Genomic DNA, 23,288 nt, shown 5'->3' on the forward strand with positions numbered 1-23,288 from the left:
CGCTTTTGCGTGGATTACCGGGCGCTCAGTAAGATCACCCGCAAGGATGTGTACCCCATGTCACGCATTGACGACGCCCTTGATTCCCTACAAGGCGCAGAATACTTTTCAAGCCTCGAGTTGCATTCAGGATACTGGCAAATTCCCATGCATGAAGGCGATAAAGAGAAAACGGCGTTCGCAACCCCCGACGGGCTATACGAATTCAACGTCATGCCTTTCGGGCTGTGCAACGCGCCCGCGACGTTTGTGCGCATGATCATCATCGTGCTGCGCGGCCTGAAATGGAAAACTTGCCTTTGCTACTTGGACGACATTGTTATGTTTTCGTCAACGTTTCCTTAGCACCTGCAACGCTTGGATGAAGTTTTGACGTGCCTTGCCGGCGCAGGTCTCCATCTCAACACCAAGAAATGCTGTTTCGCCACCAAATCTATCAAGGTCTTGGGACACGTCGTTAGCAAAGACGGAATTCGGCCAGACCCTGACAAGATTGCTGCGGTCCTTCAACTTGAGCGCCCCCAAAGAACGAAGGAGTTGCGGAGTCTCCTTGGCCTTGCCTCCTATTTTCGTCTGTTTATCCAGAACTTCGCCTCAATTGCTGCTCCACTACACTAGCTACTTGCTTCGGGTGTCCCCTTTATGTGGTCTGAAGAATGTCAAAAACAGCATTGGACCTGTTAAAGGGCGCCCTCACATCCCAACCTGTTCTCTGCTATTTTGACAAAGCCGCACCAACTATTCTACATGCAGACGCTAGCGGCCGCGGTATAAGTGCCGTTCTTCTGCAACGCGACACCTCTTCACATGAAAGAGTGGTTGCATATGCCAGTCGCGTACTCACCGCTGCCGAGAACTACACCATAACTGAGCAGGAGTGCTTGGCTGTGGTTTGATCGGTGCAGAAGGCCGTCACGGCCGTCACTTCACAATCGTTACGGACCACCACGCCTTATGCTGGCTTTCCACTCTGAAGTACTTGTCCGGACGCTTGGGTCGGTGAATTCTACACCTGCAGGGGTATGACTTTGACATAATTTACAAGTTTGGTAGAAAACATAAAGACGCCGACGCTCTTTCTTGTTGCCCGCTTCCTACTACCCAGATCAGCGTAGCCCGTCTCTTCTACCGCAGTTCCTACGCTCGCCTCAATAGGCTATCTGTTCTCGGACGGCGAGCCAACATTTCGATCCCGCCAGCTGTCTGATCCATACTGCAGGCGTATTATGGACCACCTTTCGGGAGACTCCCATCCTGCTAACGAGCGACTTCGTCGTCAACTCCTGCAGTTTAGGCTGGAAAATGGCGTTCTCTACAGCCACATTTACCATCCTGAAGGTCAACGCTGGGTTCCCTTGCTACCACGCGCTCTTCGACTTCATGTGCTTAAAGCCTCCCACGATGACTAAACTGCTGGCCATCTTGGTTTTCAAAAAAACTCTTGACCGCATTCGATGTCATTTCTACTGGCCTGGCCTTTCTACTAGCGTAGCGCGGTACGTCGGTTCCTGCTTCGCATACCAGCACCGTAAACTCCCGACATCTGCACCTGCCGGACCTCTACAATGTAGCTGAGTGGGCTAGTTGGTTGTGCATACTTGAAATAAACAGTGCTTGCCTTTTGTGTCTCCTCTACAGCCAATTCCGTGCCGCACAATGTCATTCGAGGTTGTCGATGTCGACCTTTACGGGCCTCTTCCCGTCAAATCTAATGGCAAACGATGGATAGTGACCGTCGTAGACCACTTGACGCGCTACGCTGAGACAACCTCTGTGATTACTGGCTCAGCTGCGGAAGTTGCTGACTTCGTTCTTCACACCATGATACTGCGTCATCGGGCTCCTCGTATTAGCGACCGTGGAATGCTGTTCCTGTCGCAAATGTTAAACGAAATACTGCGCGCTTTCGGAAGTACTCACAAGACAGCTTCAAGCTACCACCTTCAGACCAATGGTCTCACCGAGAGATTTCATCTCTCGGTGAGACCATTGCTGACATGATAGCCGTCTACATCCAAGCACACCACAAAAACTGGGATACCCTGCTACCATTCCTCACGTTCGCATACAGCACGGCCGTTCAGCGCACAACCGGCTACTCGCCCTTCTACCTCGTTTACGGACGCCCCTCTGCTACCTTTCTTGGCGTTTCCTTCTTCAAAGCCATGTTAACACATCTCAGTCTCCCACCGAAGAACACATTTCGACTGTCCCAGTACCGCCATCATGCTCGCATCGACGGAGAAGCGAGACAACAAGAGCGGAAGATCATTTATGGCACATCTCATCGCGTTGTATCTTTCCGACCTGCTGACGAGGTGCTGCTTTTGACACCTAATCGCACACGTGATCTCTGTGACAAGTTTACACCGCGCTTCATCGGACAGTACAGAGTTTTGAAACAGACTTCGCCTGTTAATTATCATGTGACACCACTTGCCGTCCCAAGAGACTGCCGTTACTGTAGCACCGAGATTGTGCACGTTTCTCGCATGAAACCCTTCACATGACGTTCCTCGCCACCTTGACTTGCAGCGGCCAGGATGTCCGCTTACACGCGAGGGAAATTAGTGCGGGCACCAGTAATGTGCTTCTTTCTCATCTCTGCATTATCATACGTATCATCATCCGTTCATCTGTCCTCTTCATCACTGTGTGTCATTGTCATCATCATCGCGTGTGTGCACGCTCTGCCCATTGGCCTTGAGTCTAATAAACGTCGTTTCAACCAAGATGTCATATATATATATATATATATATATATATATATATATATATATATATATATATATTGTAGCGAAGCGTTGGAAGCCTGTAATGGGTCGCCCTCTCGAGCGCTTACTAGTGGGTCGTCCTCTTCCGCTCTTCTGGGACAGCACGCTCCTCGCGCTCAGAGTCGGCACCCCGCCTTGACTGTCGCAGTCGTTTATCGTCGCCGAGTGCCCGCTAATAAACGTCTTTATAATTTGGTGGAGGGTGCTGGGCTTTCACAACAACTTCGGCCCTCATTCGATGCCCCTGGCTCTTCGATCCCGTACCCTGCCGCCTACGATGCCTCAAGACGCCTCCCAGCAAACGGCCCCGCCTACACCGACCTCCTGCCCAGGTGTGCCTCGTATCCGCGACCCTCCGGTCTTCACTGGCGCAGATGGCACAGACGTGGAGGACTGGCTCGCGATTTATGAGCGCGTGAGTGTCCCGAATAAATGGGACGAGGCAGGAAAGCTGACTAACCTCGTTTTCTACGTCGCGGGTGTGGCGGGCTTGTGGTACAACAACCACGCATCAGATTTTACAACGTGGTCCGACTTCAAGACCGCCATTATCAATGTGTTTGGCCGCCCTGCCGTTCGTAAGCTGCAGGCCGAACAGCGCTTACGTGAACGCGCTCAGCAGGCCGGTGAATCATTCACCAGTTACATTGAAGACGTCCTCGATTTCTGTAAGAAAGCCGACGCCACCATGTCCGAATCAGACAAGATCCGGCACATCATGAAAGGCATCGACGACGACGCCTTCACCATGCTGCTCGCCAAGAACCCCAGCACAGTGGCTGAGGTCATAACGCTCTGCCAAAGCTATGAGGAGCTGCGCCGGCAGCGATCGATGACCCGTCGCTCTCCATCACGCGACGCCGAGCTCGCTGGCTTGTCGACCATATCCGACCACTCCGCGTTGCTCGCAGAGATGAAGACATTCGTGCGCGAGGAAATCGCGCGCCAATTCTCTCTGCTGGACTTTGCTCGCCCGCAGTACGTCCAACAGCCGTCGACCACCCTTCTGCCTCCGCTCCGTCGAGCAATTGAGCAAGAAATCGCAGAGGTCATGCCCGAGTACCACCAGCACCATACGGCTCCTGCACCCTTGAGTTACGCCCAAGTGGTCGCAAGAACGCCCCCAGCAATCCCTACGGCTGCCCCACACATTTACGCCGAAGCCTCCGCTCGACCTCATTCTTTCGAAGCGGATGTGCCGGTAACCTGCGCCGACGTCACGCACAGGCCACGACTGCAGCCCACCGTCCAGTCCTATCAGTTGCCGCCCCGTCAATCCCGTCCTGCACCATGGGCGGGCCCTGCCCCAGCAAACCGATGGCGCACACCTGACAACCGCCCCATTTGCTTCGCATGCGGTTACGCCGGCCACGTGGCGCGGTATTGCAATCGCGTGCAGCCGCCTAGAGTCGCGTCGCCTGCCACCAGCCCGGCGAACCGCCCATATTACGACCCACCTACGCCACTGTCGCCGACGTCTCGCCCCGCTCCATCTACCCGCCGTTCCCCGTCACCACGACGCCGCTCGCTGTCACCGATGCGGCCACGTCTGGTCCCACGAGACCAGGAAAACTAGTCGTCGCAGTCCATGAGGCAAGGGCTGCGATGCTGTCGAACTGCGAAAGCCCTCAGCGAAGCCCATCGAACGTGATAGACGTGTTTGTGGACGGTGTTCGTGCATCTGCCCTCATCGACACTGGAGCCGCCGTATCCGTTATGGACGCAAAGCTCAGCCGAATACTGCGAAAAGTGACGACGCCACTTTCCGGGCTCTCCCTCCGTACAGCCAGCGCCCAAAGCATTCACCCTACAGCGGTATGCACAGCCCGCGTCATGATTAAGGACGCTATGTACGCCGTCGAATTGATCATAATTCCTGCATGCTCTCACGACGTCATCCTCGGATGGGATTTTCTCTCCCGCCACGACGCCGTAATTCATTGCGCACCCGCCGAAATAGAGCTCTCACCATTCTCTAATTTGACGCCGGCAGACAGTCCATCGGCTGCGACCAAGATACTCGTCAAAGACGACATAAAAGTGCCTGCAAACTCGTCAACGGCGGTGTCAGCTTACTGCGCCAGCCTATCCGACACCGTTGCACTCCTCTCGCCATATGACCGTGTTTGCACGAGGAAAGGCTTGCTGGTGCCTTTCGCGACCGTTCAAGTCACCCAGGGCAGCACCTCTATTTATGTAATCAACCCCTCCCCGTACAGTGTTACGTTGGTGCGAGGGGAATGTCTGGGCAGCGTAGAACCCCTCGAAGACGCACAAGTTATGGACGAGCCCGATGATTCGCACGGCCGAAGTTCGAGCACGCTCAGTGCTGTTTCGACGTCTCGTTCATCACACGCTGACGTATTTGGTTCCTCCATAGCTGACAACCTTACGCAGGTCCAGCGTTCCCAGCTTTTGGACCTGTTGGAAGAATTTCGCCCTTCTTTCGATGTCGCTCAAACTTCTCTCGGCCGCACGTCGGCCGTTACGCATGGCATCGACACTGGCGACCACCTGCCACTGCGGCAACGTCCATATCGCGTATCTCCCGCCGAACGCCGTGTAATCACCGAGCAAGTCGACGACATGCTTCGACGTGATGTCATTCGACCCTCTAACAGCCCCTGGGCGTCTCCTGTCGTTCTTGTTGCGAAGAAGGACGGTTCTGTGCGGTTCTGTGTGGACTACAGACGACTCAACAAGATCACTCGTAAGGACGTGTATCCACTGCCGCGAATAGACGACGCGATTGACAGCTTGCAAGGCGCCGAATTCTTTTCATCTCTCGATTTGCGCTCAGGGTACTGGCAAGTACCTATGGCTGATGACGCTCGACCGAAGACCGCCTTTGTCACGCCCGACGGCCTGTACGAATTTAACGTCATGCCGTTTGGGCTGTGTAATGCGCCCGCCACCTTTGAGCGCATGATGGATACCGTTCTGCGCAACCTGAAATGGCACACGTGCTTGTGCTACCTCGACGACGTCGTCGTGTTTGCTCCGGACTTCTCCACGCATCTTCAACGCCTACGGCATGTTTTGACGCGTTTGAGCGACGCCGGTCTGCAACTGAATCTAAAGAAGTGCCGGTTTGCAGCACGGCAGCTGACAATCCTCGGCTACGTCGTGTCCAAGGACGGAATTCTTCCCGATCCCGCCAAGCTTCGGGCCGTGACTGAGTTCCCCAAACCTACGTCCGTCAAAGAACTGCGCAGTTTCGTAGGATTGTGTTCCTACTTTCGGCGCTTCATTCGAAATTTCGCGACTATCATATCGCCACTGACGAAGCTTCTCGGAAGTAACGGGCCCCTCCATTCGTGGTCGTCGGAGTGCGACGACGCTTTCGCAAAGCTCCGTCGTTTGTTGACGTCGCCTCCCATACTACGCCACTACGACCCTGCGGCCCCTACAGAGGTACACACAGACGCTAGCTGTGTTGGCCTTGGCGCTGTCCTTGCGCAGCGCAAACCAGGGTTCCCTGAATATGTCGTGGCATATGCAAGTCGTACGCTTACTAAAGCCGAGACCAATTACACCGTCACCGAAAAGGAATGCCTGGCGATCATCTGGGCCCTTGCGAAATTCCGACCTTATTTGTATGGTCGCCCATTTGATGTCATCACCGACCATCATGCACTATGCTGGTTGTCGTCATTGAAGGATCCCTCAGGCCGCCTCGCCCGCTGGGCACTTCGCCTACAGGACTACGATATCCGCGTGCTGTACCGCAACGGACGCCAGCATGCTGACGCCGACGCACTCTCGCGCTCCCCCGTTGCCTGACGACAATGCTTCCAGCTCAGTGTCTCACAATGCCGTTTCGTCTATCGACATTCAAACCATCGCCACTGAACAGCGCAAGGATCACTGGATTGCCTCACTGATAGCCTTGCTGAGTGATCCATCGGCGACACCATCCACTCGCGCATTGCGTCGTCAAGCGCACCATTTCGCCGTTCGCGACGACCTCCTCCACCGACGCAATTACGGCGACGGCCGCCAGTGGCTACTCGTAATACCCCGCAGTCTGCGTTCTGACATATGCGAGTCGTTCCACTCTGACCCGCAGTGTGCACACTCTGGGGTATCGAAAACCTACCACCGCATTCGCCAACGGTACTTTTGGCGAGGGATGTACCGCTACGTGCAGAAGTTCGTTCGCTCCTGCATCGATTGTCAGCGCCGCAAAACTTCAACGCACCTGTCGCCGGCAGGTCTGCAACCTCTACCTTGCCCTGACCGGCCGTTTGGGCGCGTTGGCATCGATTTGTATGGACCACTTCCTCTAACGTCTGCTGGTAACCGCTGGGCCATCGTCGCTGTTGACCACCTTACGCGATACGCCGAAACTGCCGCCCTCCCAGCGGCTACAGCGCGCGATGTTGCCTCCTTCCTGCTGCACCGATTCATGCTGCGCCACGGTCCACCCCAGGAGCTGCTCAGCGATCGAGGTCGTGTCTTCTTGTCCGAAGTCGTCGAAGCCATTCTCAAAGAGTGCAACGTTGTTCACCGGAAAACTACTGCTTACCATCCGCAGACGAATGGCCTCACCGAACGCTTTAACCGCACGCTCGGCGACATGCTCTCGATGTACGTCGCCGCCGATCACACAAATTGGGATGCCATTCTGCCTTTTGTCACCTACGCCTATAACACCGCCCCGCAGAGCACTACTGGTTTCTCGCCCTTTTTCTTATTGTACGGCAGGCACCCGTCGCACACGATCGACACAATCCTTACCTACAAGCCGGACCCGTCTGAGTGTGCGCCTATTTCTGCCACAGCAAGACTCGCTGAGGAGTGTCGGGAGCTTGCCAAGACATTTACTACGAATGACCAAGGGCGGCAGAAGAGCATTCGCGGTGACACCACCACTTCTGCGCCCACGTTCCTCCCTGGAGCACTCGTATGGCTCTCGGTCCCTACCACTGCACCTGGCCTCTCTTCAAAACTACTGCCGAAATACGACGGCCCCTACCGTGTCGTCGAACGCACGTCCCCGGTCAACTACGTGATCGAACCCCTTGAACCATCTTCGGACATGCGCCGTCGAGGGCGCGACATTGTCAACGTTGAGCGCCTGAAACCCTACCATGACCCGCTCATAGTGACAAGCAGTTAGGTCGCCAGGCGGCTCCCTTTTCGTACCCGGGGTAATTGTAGCGAAGCGTTGGAAGCCTGTAATGGGTCGCCCTCTCGAGCGCTTACTAGTGGGTCGTCCTCTTCCGCTCTTCTGGGACAGCACGCTCCTCGCGCTCAGAGTCGGCACCCCGCCTTGACTGTCGCAGTCGTTTATCGTCGCCGAGTGCCCGCTAATAAACGTCTTTATAATATATATATATATATATATATATATATATATATATATATTGATTGGCGGAGCAGCTGAACATGGCAGATGCCTTGGTCATGCAATGGGCGTAGACAGTCACGCCTGGAATAGTCTGCAGCTCTGATTGCTGAATCCCGCCGGATTGCCTAGGCCTACACTAACGAATTCAGCACGTCCTCTACTGAGGACAGAGCTCAAGATGGACACCTCCTCGAGACAAACTGCACCCTTCAGCTCACCGACAGACATCGTCGCATGTTACCCCAGTATGAACACGGGACGGATGTTCTGCTCGTCGCGTCGACTCGGAGACACTGCGCACATATCGTTTTTGCATCTACAGAAGTTGGTGATGCTTCCTTCGATGCTGTCTTCACTATGAGACTAGAATCGGCCGATTCCTCCCTCACAATCGTTTGAGGTAACAGAACAGCCAACGCAGTTCGGTAACCACCACAACCACCCGGCATGTCTGCGGCTTTGACCAACAACCTTTCTGACAAGGTGGAGGCAGATATTCGTACCTGATGGCAGTCGCTCGTCGACGGTGCGAACATTTAGCTAAGGGAGGCGAACACGGCCGAGGTCATGTTCAGCGAAGGTATGCCCCTTTTGTGAACAGCCAGAGATCCGAACGTAACAGAGGATACCGATGCGCCCCATATTTTTCAGGGATTCGTGACGTCGACAAAGGCAGCAGTCGGCGTGTGCAAGTCGAGACTCTTTATTTCACCGAACTTGTGGCTGGGAAACTGAAAGTGAAACTACAGCGATACACACTGCACACTGATAGCGGCGAACAGAGCGTCTGCCATCGAGAAACTGATCACGGCTGGGACGCACCACCTTTTCATGCAGTGAACTTTCCAGCCTCATCACTGGTGGCTGCGCAAGCTCTGGAATAATGTTGACTATTCGCGTCACGTGCGCAATCGTGACAAAATAATCTACTACAATCTGGAATGTTCCTAGTCATTCTGGCGCGTCCCGCGCAAGACAGCGATGACACGTGCAACGGACCACTTACAAAAAATAGAAAAAGGAACGCGCGTGGCATTGCCCCCCTCTGTAAAAGCATCGTGACAGCAAGCAAGCATTGTGACAGAGCATAAAAGGGGGAAAACAAGTTCCTACACAAATAATTCACAATACCAAAGCAAAAAGTAGAGTCCAACGGTTCGCTAGCGCGTAAAAAATGGCTTAAGGTGCACGACATGGAAGATTTCAGGTCATGCGCGCTGTCGCTGTGAGTTCGTAATGCCGTCCGGGATAACCTCGTAGTCTAGAGCGCCGAGATGTCGAAGCACCTTGTATGACCCGAATTTTCGCCGTAGTTTTTCACTCAGTCCACGTCGGCGTATCGCCGTCCAGACCCAAACACGGTCACTGGGCTCGTGTTCCATGTCTTCGTCGGTGGTTGCTTGCAGCATTGCGTCCAGCGTCGTTGCCGGCCTCCTTCCGTAGACCAACTTGTACGGCGACAGCTGCGTGGTTTCATGTACTGCCCTGTTGTATGCGAATGCGACGTACGGAAGGTTGGCATCCCACGTCTTATGCTCGACGTCGACGTAGATGAGCAGCATGTCGGCGATTGTCTTGTTTAGACGCTCTGTGAGGCCATTGGTGTGAGGGTGGTAGGCGGTGGTCCGGCGGTGTCTTGTCTGGCTGTATCTCAAGATCGCCTGAGTTATCTCCGCAGTAAAGGCCATACCTCTGTCAGTAATGAGGACCTCTCTGGCACCATGACGCAGGACGATGTTCTCAACGAAGAACTTGGCCACATCAGCGCCACTGCCTTTAGGCAGGGCCCTTGTCTCGGCGTCACGGGTGAGGTAGTCGGCAGCTACGACGACCCATATGTTTCCGGAAGTGGACGTAAGTCCATACCGATTTGCTGGAACGGCCGGCGAGGTGGCTCGATCGCCTGAAGAAGTCCTGCTGGCCCTGTCGGCGGTGTCTTCCGTCGCTGACGAAGGTAATGTCGAACTCCTGAAGTTACAGACTCCACCGTGCGAGACGACATGAAGGGTCCTTCAAGTTAGCTAGCCAACAGAAGGTGTAGTGGTCGCTCATAGCTTTTAAATGCCTCCCGTGAGGATAGGGGCGGAATTTCGATGTAGCCCAGATGATGGCAAGGCACTCCGTTTCCGTTGTGGAATAATTGGCTTCCGCCTTAGATAGCGAACGGCTAGCATAACTCACAAACCTTTCTTGTCCATCAGTCCTCTGCACTAGGAGGGCTCCGAGCCCTACGCTGTTTGCATTGGTGTAGATTTCCGTGTCGGCGTATTGGTCGAAGCGCGCAAATATCTGTGGCGTCTCCAGGGGTCGTTTCAGTTCTTGAAATGCTTCTACTTGCGCCGCTCCCCACTTGAATTCAACATCGGCTTTCGCGAGGTGCGTTAGCGGCTCTGCGATCCTTGAAAATCATTTGACAAAACGCCTGTAATGGACGCAGAAGCCCAGAAATCGGCGTACGGCCTTCTTGTCAGTGGGCAGCGGAAAGGCAGCGATGGCAGCTGTTTTCCGTGGGTACGGGTGAACTACAGACTTGATAATCACGTGGGCCAAGAACAGGAGCTCTTCGTCACGACGCGGAACTTTTCAGGCCTCAGGGTGAGTCCAGACGTCTTGACTGCTTGAAGTACGGCCTCAAGGCGCCGTAGATGCTCGTCGAAGGTTGAGGCAAACACAACGACGTCGTCCAAGTACACGAGGCAAGATTGCACTTCAAGCCTGCCAGTACTGTATCTATAAAGGCCGTTTCACATGACACAAAACAGAGCGATATTCAGGCTGCGAATTTGCTCGCAGCGAAAAAAATGGCCAATCACTCTCGCCGCAGCGGTCAGCGGTGAGCGACCAACATATTGGACGTTTTTCGCTCTGTTCGCAGCGGTGGTGCGATTTTTCAGTCCAGACCCGTCGAAATTACACCGACCCAGCCGAGCCGTCGAAATTGCGCCAGCGAGTTTGCTTTGGTTATGGCCGTATTGTCAAGTGAATTTAGATTGGAAAATATTTTCAAATGACAAGACACGCGTGCTCTTCGCTACCGGTGATGAAAAGCTAAGAATATCATAACGCACAGGTTGTTACATTAAAATCGAAAATTATGCAGTGTGTGCCACAAACAACGGCAGCAAGCAACCTTGCGCGCCGCGCCAGTCGCAGCGCTAAAATCGCAGACCATTCGCAGTCCATGTGAAACGAAACCGCCATTAGCGGTGTCTGCGAACAGAGCGAATAGAGCGAACCGAGCGATTTTCTTTGCTGCAATCGCGGCATGTAACAGCCTTAACGCGTCGGAAAGTTGCAGGCGCCGGTGAAAGACCGAAGGGCATGAACACCTTGAACTCGAAGATGCCGTCTGGTGTTATGAAGTGTGACGAGTGGGGGACATTTTTGACAGAAAACTGAATTTGGAGAGAGGAAGGCGGAAGTGCTTGTGGTGCGCTTGTGCCGCTCGTGAGGAAGTGCAAAAAAAAGATTTGGAACGCTCGAGCAGCAAGTCAGGCCGAAGCAGTAAGTGCAGCAGTGGTAGAACGAGGGTTCGTGGCGGCTACCGGTCCGTTGCAGCGTTCAACCTGTCGCCGGTGGACTGCGTACGGACTTGGGCGACGAGCAACGCCAGGCGACGACGGTGCTTGCGGTCACGGTCGAGACCTGCGGGCGAGTGGGCGGCTACGCGGAGCGCCGAGCCAGGAAAGCTGAGCAGTGCCGGGCCGGACTACCGGTGTTCTCGGACGTGGCCGAACACGGGTCTGGCCATCCATCACGCAGCGAAGCGGCCGTCCCAACAACTGCCGTGGTGGCTCATCAACCCCGCGGCATCACACCTCATGAGACACGGCGATAGGTCGGACCATCTCGACGAGAGCGACGTGTGAGTGGGTCACATCGAGTGGTGTGCGGACTAAATGCGCTGTGTAAGGGCCGCGAGATCCTTGCAGTGCATATACTACAAGGCTAGAGACGGCTGTACCGGCAGAGGTTTTGTGTTTATGTATCTAGTTTAGACCATTTATGTAGTTATGTCGAGGTGAATAATCGTACTGTCTTTGTCTCTGCCCCATCCCTTGTCAGTTGAGCTCCTGCGCCCACACAAACATCTCAGAATTGGCGAGCCTGCCAGGATTGGCTGTTAACACCTGGGGCCAACGCTCACACACAAGGGTGAGACATGGACAACCACAGCGTGGTCAGTATTTGCAAAGAGCTAAGACTAAAAGATGCGAAATTGAGGGAATAGGTCGAGCAAGAGCGTGTAAGGTTACGCGATGAGCGTGCCGAGGAGCGAGATGCTCTCAAGGAAGAAATGGCATTGAAGCAGCAGCTGATAAAACAGGAACGTGCGGCAGCTCGCGAGAAAGCGGAGCAGCAACAAAAGCTACTAGAACAGGAAATGAAGGTTCTCGAACTGAAGCTTCGGCTTCAAGAAAGTGCCGCTAGTCGGCAGGCCACACGGAACGTAAGTTCTGCGAGCGCGAACGCGTCTGTTGCGTCGAACGTGTGCAGCCCCCACAAGCTCATACCTCCATTCCATGACAAAAGCGATGACTAGACCCGTATCTACAACGCTTCGAACGTGTCGCCACTTGTCAGGAATGGCTGCGCGAGACATGGGCGCAAACATTAAGCCTTTGTATGACAGGGGATGCTTTGACTGTAATCAGAGGCATGGACCCGACCGCTGCCTTGGACTACGACACGCTGAAACTGGCACTCCTCCAACGGTTCTTGTACACGGCGGACGTGTACCGGGAGAAATTCTGTAATGCAAGGCCTGAAGATAGAGAAACCGCCAAGCAGTACGCGTCAAGGCTCTCCGGGTACTTCGATCATTGGTTGGAGCTTGCGGAGGTAAAGAAAAGCTTTAATGGCCTCAGAGAGCTAATGATTGCGGAACAGTTTGTCAAGGGCTGTTCCCCCGCATTAAGGGTTTTATTGAAGGAAAGAAATTGCCGAACAATATAGGAACTCTCCCAGACAGCCGCCAATTTCGTCGAGGCTCAGTCTTTGTTGAACTTTAGTAGAGAGCGGCGTGAGAAGGAAGTGGCCCAAGGCTCCCGTTTGAGAGCAGAGCAAACGAAGAAGACACCTCGGGGAGACAGTCGCTGTGTCCTATTCGACAAGAAGGGGCATAGGGCAGCCAAATGTTAGTCGCGCACGAAAGGGAATTACAGAGACCAGGGTCGAACAGGCGACAAGTTGCGTCTTCACAGGGAAAAGCTTGCTACCGGAGGAGAGGGCACGAGAGAGGCATCGTGCGTGGTCTCAGTAGATAAAGCAGAAGGCAGAACGGATCACTGGGGCTACGTCGTCTTACAAGACGGAGAGACGATTCCAATCGTAAATGCCACAGTGAGCCCAGGAGTTTCGGCTGGTGTAACTGGAGACATGCCAGTTGCCAAAGGGCTCTTAGATAAAGACGAAGTTACAGTACTGCGAGACACAGGCTGCAACACTGTTTTAGTTCGACAGGCGCTGGTTCTAAGGAAAAAATGGCCGGGACTTTAGTTTGGTATTTCTACTTCATCGAATAGTGCGCTATTTACCAGAAGCTCTCGTCTTTTTTGAGACACCATTTTTTAGTGGTGAAGTTCGAGCCAAGTGCATGCACGACCCCTTGTACGATGTGGTGTTAGGAAATATCCAAGGAGCTGTCGCACAGGACAAATCGACAAGGACCCAGAACGGAGCCACTCCTGTAGGTACGGAAGACGACGTAAAACCAGCGGACGCGCCTCATAACTCCTATGGCGTCACTGAACAGGAGGTACCCGGCAGTAGCGACGATGGCAAGAAGGGTGAAGAAATACGAAAAAGAGGGGTGAAGCCGAACTGCCACAACAGCGATGACTCATTGCAGGAATCAGTCGCAGCGAAAGACTACGACCTGATAGCAGCAACGGGCGGAACGAAACTGAGCAACGACCTTCTCCTGGTTTTAGCGAGTTCTGTTGCCAGTACAGATAGCAATACCTCACGACGTTATCAGAAGAGGACGTCTCGTTGAATCGATGCTTCAGCGCAGTAGAGAAAAAAGGTGATTGCGAAGTCTCATGAAACGGAATTCTTTCTGAATTACGGCATTCTGTACCATAAACACAGACTACCATGCTAGAAAGAGCTGAAAGAGCTGGTGGTACCAAAACGATTTCGGTACATGGTGTTAAAAAATGGCTCACGAAGGGTTTCTAGCGGGTCACCAAGGAGCGACCAGAACTGTGAACAGAATCGTCACCTAATTTTATTGGCCACTTTCACCCATATCATCTAAGGGAAACCGGTACATATTAACAATGGTTGACTTCGCAACCAGTTATCCGGACGCCGTCACTTTACCGACCATTGATTCGAAGCAAGTGGCCGAAGACTTCTTGAAATGTGCCCCCGTGTGGGAATTCCCAATGAAATATACAGTGATCGGGGATCCTACTTCATGCCGGCTGTAATAAAAAATTCAGCAGCTTGCTATCCGTGAAGCAAATGCCAACGACGCCCTACCATCCTATGGACAATGGCTTGGTAGAGAGATTCAATGGCACATTGGAACGAATGCTGGGGCATATGTGCCAGGAGTGTCCAAGATCCTGGGACCGTTATCTCGATCCTGTGCTCTTCGCCTACAGATAACTCCCGCAAAGTAGTACAGGGTTTTCGCCCTTCGAGCTCCTGTATGGCAGATATGTTCGAGGACCAGTGACAGTGCTAAATGAGTTGTGGACAAACACGCACCTGGATGGGGACACCAAGGTGACGTACATATACATGATGGAGAGGCGCCGACGACTAGAAGAGACATCCATTATCGCAAGAGAACTTCATAAAGCGCACTTGTTGCAAAAATGGTTTTACGGCAAAAAAGCGAGGAAACGAGATCTATTTCCGGGAAATAAAGTACTCGTGTTGTTGCCGGCCGATAAAAACAAGTTAATCTTGTCATGGAAGGGTCCGTTCCCTGTGGTGGAAAGGCGCAACGAATTACACTACGCCGTTAACCTTGGAAATAAGGTAACAGTATTCCACATCAACATGTTGAAAAAATATGAAGAACGCGACATGGCCGACCCATCATGATGGCTGGGGTTGCAGCTGCCGACACTGGAACTGACGACGCGGACAGCCATCGCGGAGAAGACGGCCACGTTCCGCTGAAGCAGACTCAAGACTGGCGAGACATTGATGTAGCTCCTGAACTAAAAGATGGATACAGAGCCCAAGTAACCACGCTTCTTGCAGATCACAAATAGATTTTCTCTGAGCTACCAGGAAAAACTGACCTCGTGCAGTGCCAGTTAAAACTCACAACGCAGGCGCCAATAGAAGTTCGACAGCACCCTCTGCCTTTCGCGATTAAAGAGGACGTGGAAAAGAAAATTCAAGAGATTCTACGCCTCGGCATCATTGAAAAATCTGACTCCCCGTACCATGCGCCTATCGTCGTGGTTATGAAGAAAGAGGTCACAGCACGGTGATGTATTGACTTTCGCCAATTGTACAAAGCTCTGCTTCAAGACTCTGAGCCGATTCCTCGCATTGATATGATGTTTGCGAAGCTGACAAACTGCCACTACTTCTCGCGGTTCGACTTCACGAAGGGATACTGGCAAGTCCCCATGGCCAATGAATCCAAAGAACTCACAGCTTTTTTCTCGAACTCTGGACTCTACCAGTTCAAGCTCATGCTGTTTGGCATTAAAACCGCGCCGGAAGTGCTTAACAGATTGATACGTGCGGTCGTCGGCGATATGCCAAATGTGCTTCATTACTTCGGCGATGTGCTTATCACCACAACCACGCGGGAAGAACACGTCGGCACTCTGCAGCTTTTCTTCGCATGCGTCCAGCAGGCCAAGCTTACTATAAAGCCCCTAAAACACGTTGTCTGGGTCATGTCATCGGCCAAGGGAAACTGCAGATCATGAAAAGTACCACTGACAAGATCCAAGCGTCTGCAAGGCCACAAACTAAAAAAGAGGTACGACGAACATTCCTGGGCCTCACCGGGTACTACAGAGATTTTGTACCCAATGATGCGGAACTGACGTACGCCTTAACGGAACTAACAAAGAAGGGAGTGTCAAACAAGGTCGCCTGGAATGAGAAGCATGAAGTGACCTTCCAGGAGCTGAAGAACTCACTCACAACGCAACCTGCATTGCGATCGCCTGATTTGCAAAAGCCGTTCGTTTAGCGAACGGACGCATCGTCTCGCAGTTTAGGTGCGGTCCTACTTCAAGAACATGAAGGTCGCCTCCACCCTGTCTCATATGCCAGTAGAAAACTGCTGCCCCGCGAGGCAGCGTATTCCACAATCGAAAGAAAATGCCTCGCCGTGGTGTAGGCAATTCAAAAATACCATCTCTTCCTCTATGGTCGATCGCTTATATTGCAATGTGATCCCCAACCAGTAGCATTACTTCAATCCGCCAAACAGCTTAACGTGTACTCCGTTGGAATCTGCGATTGATGGAATATGACTTCACAGTTAGCTACATAAGAGGCTCAGAAAATGGAGGCGCAGATAACCTGAGCCGAGCTAACACATAACTTTCCCTGCGTGTATAGAATCTTCGGTGCGTTAACAGGACAATCTATTTCCTTTGCTAGTGACCTTTGACTGTGATTGTTGCTTGTGTGCCGCTGTACAGACTGCATACCTACGCGGCCCGACATTCTGGAAGCGGGGGAGAGTGTGACGAGTGGGGGACATTATTGACTGAAAATTGAATTTCGAGAAAGAGCAAGACGAAAGTGCGTGTATGGTGCGCGCCGGCGCCACTCGTGAGGAAGCGCGAAAAAAAAAAGATTTGGAACACTCGAGCAGCAAGTCAGTGCAGCAGTGGCAGAACGAGGCTTCGTGGCGGCTGCCAACCCATTGCGGCGCGCAACCTGTTACGGGTGGACTGCGGACGGACTCGGACGACGAGGTGACGACGGTGCTTGCGGTCAGGGTCGAGACCTACGGGCGAGTGGGCGGCTACGCGGAGTGCCGAGTCAGGAAAGCTGAGCAGTGCGGGGCAGGACTACCGGTGCTCTCGGACGTGGGCGAGCACGGGTCTGGCCATCCACCACGCAGCGAAGCAGCCGTCCCAACGACTGCCGTGGTGGCTCATGAACCCCGCGGCGTCACACCCCATCAGAAACGGCGACACGTCGGACCATCTTGACGACAGCGACCTGTGAGTGGGTCACGTCGAGTGGTGCGCGGACTAGATGCGCTGTGCTAGGGCCGCTAGAACCGTGCAATGCATGTACTAGAACGCTAGAGACGGTTGTACCAGCAGAGGTTTCAAGTTTATGTATCTAGTTTAGGCCATTTATATATTTATTTCCACGTGTATAAACGTCCTGTCTTTCTCTGTGCCCCATCCCTTCACGTTTGAGCTCCTGGGCCCACACAAGCATCTCCCAAAAGGCAGTCTCCTTTCGGTCTCTCTCGTCGACTTCGATTTGCCAGTAGCCATTCTTGTGGTCCATCGACGAAAATTGCTTCGCACTGTATAGTCGATCCAGAGTCTCGTCTATACGTGGGAGAGGATACATGTCATCACTTCTGATTTCGTTCAGGCGACGATAATCGACGCAGAAACGTAGGCTTCCATACTTTTTCTGACTAACAACGCGGGTGACACCTACGGACTCTTCGGCGGCTGGATGATGTCGTCGCGTAACATTTGGCCGACATGAATTTTTACGGCCTCGAGTTCTCGCGTCGAAACTCTGTATGGGCTCTGACGCTGCGGTCTGACACTTTCCTCTGTAATGATGCGATGTTTTGCGACTGGAGTCTGCCGTATTCTTGAAGACGATGAAAAGCAGTCCTTGTATTGCAAGAGCACGGTGTTGAGCTGCTCTTGCTTATGCTTCGGAAGGCTAGTATTGACGTCCAAAGCTGGTTGACGAGCTTGGTTCGCCGGACTAGGCTCGGAAGAATCGGCGAGGGCGAAAGCATTGGTGGCTTGCACGATTTCTTCTGGCCCCCTCAGCAGATTTCCGAACCCCGGCGCCATCTAACACCTACAGCCCCACAATCATAAAAGACCTGCTTGACCATCAGCGTTTTACCCGACAAGTATACGCCCCTCCCGACAAACGCCTAACAGGAGAGGAGGCAATAAATTGGAGAAAAATTCAAACTGGGGTTTATCCCCACTTAAAAAGATTACACGCCATATTCCCTACGTGCTATCGAAGTTCCTGCCCCTGGTGCGGAGGAAGCCCTACACTCTATCACATTACCTGGGGCTGCTCTAAACACCCCCCACACCTGACACACACACGCACGATACCAACACACACGTTGGAGGGGCAGGTTGAACGGGCACCCAAGGCGAGTGGGGCCCTCAACTAGGGCTCCCCCCAAAAGAATTTTTTATTGTAAATAAAGTTTATCTCTCTCTCTCTCTCTCTACGTCGGCGACCGTCGTGCCTTTGTTCACGTGCTTATACTCGTTGCTGAAATTTGTGAGCATCACTGTTGCTTTCCCTCCCCGCAACTCGGCTACTCCTCTGGCGACGCAAATGTCGCGGTTAATCAACTGGTGCTGGTTGCATTCAACGACGCCTTCCAGGTACACTGATTTCTGAGTGCCGACGGAAATGATGACGCTGGAGCGAGGAAGAAACGTGACCTGGCCTTCCAGCACATTCAAGGCGTGCTTTCCTGGCGGCGTGTGCGGCAGTAGTGCTTTTTCTGTGGATAGTGTTATCGACATGGATCTCTGGTTCATGACCGCACCATGAAGGCTTAAGGACATATTGTTGCGAATATATTTGTAACTTATTTACAGTGTAGGATGGTCCAGCAGTCAAGATGGCGGTTGTTACTTCCAGCACACCGACACGTCGTCTGCCTCTTCTTTGCACACCTCACCATAGTCATAGCTGCAACCCCGCTACATCGACCTCCGGCGGCGAAAGCGCCGACTCGGCGCCTGTTAGCAGGTGGTGGGCGAAATGTACGGCTTCAGGCGAGCGACGTGGACGACGTTTGAAGACGTAGAGGGCGCCGTAGGGTCCAGAGGGGCGATGTCATAGGTAACCTCAGTCACCTGGCGTAGCACACGGTAGGGGCCGGAGTATTTGGGCAGAAGTTTTTCGGCCAGGCCAACATGCCGAGACGGAGACCACAGGAGAACGAGGTCACCCGGATTGCAGCGAACGTTCCGGTGGCAACTGTCGTATCTATGTTTCTGGCTGAGTTGCGAGTCCGAAAGGCGTCGATGGGCGATCTGACGGGCCTTTTCGGCTGTGCTGATAGCGTGGCGAGCATATTCGGTGGAGATGTGGTCAGGGATGGGTACGAGCGTGTCGAACGGCAAGGTCGGTTCTCTTCCATACAAAAGGTAAAAGGGAGAATATCCAGCAGTGTCGTGGCGCGAGCTGTTATAAGCGAAAGTGACAAAGGGTAGAGCAATGTCCCAGTCGCGATGATCAGTCGAGACATACATGGCGAGCATGTCAGTGATCGTGCGATTCAAACGTTCTGTGAGTCCGTTCGTTTGGGGATGATAGGCCGTTGTAAGCTTGTGCTTGGTTGCACAAGAGCGAAGTAGGTGCTCGATTACCTTGGATAAAAAGTAGCGGCCTCGGTCTGTGATGAGTTGACGAGGAGCGCCGTGATGTAAGATGACGTCTTGTATCAAAAAGTCGGCGACGTCTGTAGCGCAGCTGCTCGGGAGAGGTCTCGTAATGGCAAACCGGGTAGAATAATCCGTAGCGACGGCGACCCATCTGTTACCGTTGTGAGAAAGTGGGAAAGGTCCCAGAAGGTTGAGGCCGACACGAAAAAAAGGCTCAGCAGGTATGTCTATGGGTTGAAGGAGCCCGGCGGGGTGTACAGCTGGCCTTTTCCGGCGTTGGCACGACTCGCAAGAAGCGACATAACGATGTACGGAACGGTAGAGGCCGGGCCAGAAAAAGCGTCGGCGGACACGGTCGTACGTTCTGGCAACACCAAGGTGGCAGTGTCGTTGGTACATCATGTAGTTGCTGAAGTACGGTCGAGCGGAGATGAGTGGGTACTACAACTAGTAGTTCCTGTCCCACTGGGCGCATGTTCCGGCGGTATAAGATACCGTCTATGATGACGAACATGCGAAGCGAACTGTCCGTCGAGTCAGTATTCAGGCGGGTGATTAGATCTCGTAGGGACGCGTCACGCTGTTGCTCGTCACCGATGTTGCCGAAAGCAGAGAGCGAGGAGATACAGATGGACGTGTCATCCGTTACGTGGTCTGGATCGTCAACGGGGTACCGAGAAAGGCAGTCGGCGTCTTGATGTAGACGGCCGGACTTGTAGACCACTGTGTACGTGAATTCCTGGAGGCGCAGAGCCCAACGAGCTAGGCGCCCTGTTGGATCTTTGAGTGCTGAAAGCCACCATAGAGCGTGGTGGTCTGTGGTAACGGTGAAAGGTCGACCATATAAATAGGGGCGGAATTTACCAACTGCCCATACAAGCGCCAGGCACTCGCGCTCAGTAATAGAGTAATTGCGTTCGGCAGGGGAGAGGAGCCGGCTGGCATACGCAAGAACTCTATCATCACCGGATTGACGCTGGGCTAACACAGCGCCAATGCCGTAACCACTAGCGTCTGTGCGGACCTCGGTTTGAGCAGACGGGTCGAAGTGGGCGAGGATCGGCGATGTGGTGAGCAGCGTAATGAGGCGGGAAAAAGCACTGGCTTGGTCAGGACCCCACCAAAATGGCACATCTTTCTTGAGAAGATCAGTGAGGGGGCGGGCAATATCTGCGAAGTTTCTGACGAATCGTCGGAAATATGAGCATAGGCCCACAAAACTTCGAACGTCTTTGGCACAAGTTGGTACGGGAAAATCGAGGACAGCGCGAACTTTGTCGGGATCGGGTCGGATGCCAGATGAGTCAACGAGATGCCCGAGAATAGCAACTTGGCGATGGCCAAAGTGGAATTTCGATGAATTAAGTTGTAGCCCAGCCGCACGAAACACTGAAAGAATGGACGAAAGTCGGTCGAGGTGAGACTCAAAGGTGGGGGCAAATACAATGACGTCGTCCAGGTAACACAGGCAGATAGACCATTTAAAGCTGCGCAAAAGCGTGTCCATCATCCGCTCGAACGTGGCCGGCGCATTGCACAAGCCGAACGGCATGACTCTGAATTGGTAGAGCCCGTCAGGCGTTACAAAGGCAGTCTTCTCATGGTCAAGGTCGTCTACGGCGATTTGCCAGTAACCAGAGCGTAGGTCTATCGAAGAAAAATAGGTAGCACCATGAAGGCAGTCCAGGGCATCATCGATACGAGGAAGCGGGTAGACATCCTTCTTGGTGATCTTGTTTAAATGCCGATAATCCACGCAGAAACGCCAGGTGTTGTCTTTCTTTTTAACTAAGACTACAGGGGAAGCCCACGGACTCGAAGAAGGCTCAATAATGCCTTTTGTGAGCATCTTGTCGACCTCCTGTTAAATAACTTGGCGCTCTGAAGGTGAAACTCGGTAAGGACGCCTGTGAATTGGAGCTGAATCACCGGTATCTATGCGGTGCTTGACTTGCGAGGTTTGACCTAAGGGCCTACCGTCGAAGTCAATATGTCAGAGTAGATCATAAGGAGATCACTGAGGTCTTTAACTTGAGAGGGCAAAAGTTCTGAGGCAATCATCTTGGTGATGTTGTTGTGCAGTGTAGAAGAGGTGACTGCGTCGACTCTATGCGGGTTCGGAGAGACGACAACGGGCAGTTCAGGTGACACCGATGAGATCTGGCACTCGTGCGACGGTGACAGAGTAGCAAGAGCAATGCCTTGTGGTAGGACTTGAGGGCTGAATCCGAAGTTCAGAAGAGGAAGGCACGTCTTGTTCGCTGTAACAGTTACAACTGTGTACGGAGAGGAGACGCTGCGGGCTAGTAGAACACTGGGAGAAGGAGAAACCACGTAATCACCATCCGGTACATTGGGATAGGGTTCAACAGCGACGCAAGTTAGGGCTTGTGGTGGCAGACGAATAGCCTCAGCACACGAAAGTTTGGTCTGAACCACCTCCGACACGTCGGCGGACGCAGGCAAGTCAAGTTGTACAACACCGGCCGAGCAGTCAATGACAGCAGAGTGGTCAGACAAGAAATCGAGTCCGAGGATGACATCATGTGGACAATGAGCGAGGACATGAAACAGAACGGACGTCTGGCGGTTGGAGAACCTCACACGTGCCGTGCACATTCCGAGTACAGCCGGAGTTCCTCCACTAGCGACTCGTACAAATAGGGACTCGGGCGGCGTAAGGACCTTATTTAATCGTGCACGGAGATCAGAGCTCATAATAGAAACATGTGCGCCGGTATCAATGAGGTCAGTAACAGGTAGGCCATCCACTTGCACAGCAAGCAGGTTCTGGTCCGTAGTGAGGGTCAGCAGAGGGTTTTCAGGTCGGGGGTCGAATGCAGCGTCACCTCCGGGAGCTGCATTGCTCAGTTTTCCGAGTATGGGCGTCCAGTAGGGTGGGGCGACGAATGGCGACGGGGCTGAGGTGACCGGGAGCGACGATCGCTTGGGGACGGCGAACGGCTGGAGCGTCGGACCGATGTCGCAGGAGCCTCAGCGTATGGTCCACCGTCACGAGCGGGAAACTGCAGGGGCCGGTGGTTGTCGTCACGTCGATAGCCAGAAAACGAGCGAGATGGAAAGGTGCGAGAACGACAGTAGCGAGAAATATGTCCTACACCGTGGCAACGAAAGCAGATCGGCTTGTCGTCCTGCGTTCTCCACTGGGCAGGGTCACGATAGCGGCGAAACATTTCCGGTGCACGAGGAGGCGTTATGGAACTGACACGAGGTTCCGTCAACGAACACACCGGCTGCAGTCCGACATTTGTAAGCTCTTCCCTCACAACCTGCTGGATCAACGAGATCGTTGGTCGAGGATCATCACATGGCCGCGTCAGGAAAGATGGCGGCAACGCCGCCTCGATTTCTCGGCGCACGATGCGAACTACGCTCTCGTTGGTAGGCGGTTGACCGCATGGCGGCTGAAGGTCCTCGCAAGATGATGTAGCGGCCGTGTTCGGAAGTCGCACGAAATGCTGGGCAATGCGGCGACTCTTCACTTCTTCGAATCGGCGGCACTCTTTGATGATGTCGTCCACGGTGGAGCAGTCTTTAGACACTAGTAAATTGAAAGCATCATCCGCAATT

This window comes from Rhipicephalus sanguineus, chromosome 10, assembly GCF_013339695.2.
Source record: "Rhipicephalus sanguineus isolate Rsan-2018 chromosome 10, BIME_Rsan_1.4, whole genome shotgun sequence".
NCBI classification, from domain to species: Eukaryota; Metazoa; Arthropoda; class Arachnida; order Ixodida; family Ixodidae; genus Rhipicephalus; species Rhipicephalus sanguineus.